The 1,833-nt window shown below is 41.1% G+C and overlaps 1 non-coding gene across 1 annotated transcript; it reads left to right on the top strand.

The window, feature by feature from the left end:
• Positions 1-426: 426 nt before the first annotated feature.
• LOC140425906 (U12 minor spliceosomal RNA) lies at positions 427-578 on the top strand. The gene has a single exon (XR_011948061.1). It is a non-coding gene; the product is annotated as a U12 minor spliceosomal RNA (small nuclear RNA).
• The last annotated feature ends 1,255 nt before the right edge of the window (positions 579-1,833 follow it).

The following is a 1,833-nucleotide window of genomic DNA, read 5'->3' as shown; positions in this document are numbered from 1 at the left end:
CCAAAAGAATTCAGAGGGAAGGTGGGATCAGGTTATTGAATTGGATGATCAACCATGATCATAATGAATGGTGAAGCAAATTTGAAGGGCCAATTGGCCTCCTCCCCCGCTTGTATTTTCTATATTTCTATCATTATGCTTTCCCTTAGCGGTTTGCATTCCGAAATCCAGACCATGTTTTCCAAATGACACTTATAAACAAAGCTTTCACTCTACTTTTAACAGTGAATCCAGTCCAGGATTTTACACCAACCCCTTTATGATTTCTTTGTCTTGACTGCTGTGCAAATCATTCAAATTGCTTTAACTCTCGATTCCCAGATTGTATTAAAATGGCATCAGACATTTGATTTATCTTTGAAGACCGCTGTCCTAATTTAAATTTGGTTACTGCTATTGATTCTTTACGTCAGAACAGTTTGTTTAATGCCTTAAGCTATTGAGTAAAGACAATTACGGTCAAGGGTGACGCCCGGGTTCCTGCAGCTTTGTGCGAGAGGAATTTTTAAGTGGGGTAAAGGTCGCCCTGCAGATGACCTGCCTACTTACTGGGATGCTGCAGTGCAGTGATCTGCCTGGCCCCACCCCCCCAACCATCTTCCCCCCCAAATTATAACAAAAAAAAGTGAAGACAGAACAGTTTGTTTACTCTTCCTTGAATTCTTCTGAACAATACCTTGGCCTCTGTTCACTTAACTCCAGTCATCTTAGACATTCTTTCTGGCCCAGCTCCCTGGTTGTTTGGAGTGTAACTTGTACTTTAGGGAGCTGTCTCTTTGCAGCTCCCTGTCCAATCTTTCTTTTGGCAGTGTTGAGAGATGTCCGCGTCCTGTCTCCAACTGCTCACAAATTCAGTTAAAACTAAAACTTAAAAACGTTGTTTATCCTTACAAGGGTCTCCAATTGCTAAGCAACCCCTGCTAGTTTTATTTATTCTTCATGCTGTAATCCTGTCTAAGCACAATAGATTCACATTTGGAATTGAAACCAACACCCACACATACAAACACCTTTGTCTAGCATGAATCTAACTATAGATTTTACCCTTCCAGGCACAGAAACATTAAATTAACCCTTAAAACAAATATAAATCCCTTAAAACTACCTTTTGTTTTCCTTGCACATAGCGCAGACCAATCATATCGAATGGCCTGCTTGTGTTGTAATTTCCTTGAAATTCTATTTCTATGTACATAGGTGGAGATGAGCAAAAGAAAGCTTTTCTGTGCCTCCTTGGTATATTTGAGAACTTAGATTCATACAAGGAAGCATAAAACTCATCTAGTCTTTCCGCATTGTATTTTCCCTTGACGTTGGTACCTTAATATTAGAACATGTTCTAAGTCAGCCTTCCTGTTATATTCTTGCACTGGCGGCCCGTGTAGCTCACTTGGCTGGACAGCTGGTTTGCGATGTAGAGCAAGGCTGGCAACGTAAATTCAATTCCCATATCGACTGAGGTTAACCTTGGCTCTTGTCTGAGGTGTGGTGATCCGTAGGTTAAATCCACGGTCAGTACCCAGATCTGTTCACCAGTCAGCTCTCCCCCTCAAAGAGGAGAAGCTCTATGGTTACCTGGGACTATGACATTATTCCAAATTCTTGCACACTTTGGCTCTCCAGAATGTTCACAGCATTATGATGTCAGCAATTTACCAGAAACGTATCTCTTACTTTTTCCTGATTCCGGGGTATTAAGGAACAGTGGAACAGAGCTGGAGCAGGTTAAATGAAGCCAGAATATTGAGGTCCCAGAATACAATTATTTAGGTCCCTAAATGATAGAACAGTATCTGATGTCCTGACCTAATTAAATCTACATCGCATCTGACA

This window comes from Scyliorhinus torazame, chromosome 6 (assembly GCF_047496885.1).
Source record: "Scyliorhinus torazame isolate Kashiwa2021f chromosome 6, sScyTor2.1, whole genome shotgun sequence".
In the NCBI taxonomy this organism is placed as follows: domain Eukaryota; kingdom Metazoa; phylum Chordata; class Chondrichthyes; order Carcharhiniformes; family Scyliorhinidae; genus Scyliorhinus; species Scyliorhinus torazame.
Note: the sequence above shows the minus strand (reverse complement) of the source record. Positions and strands in the feature narration are given on the sequence as shown.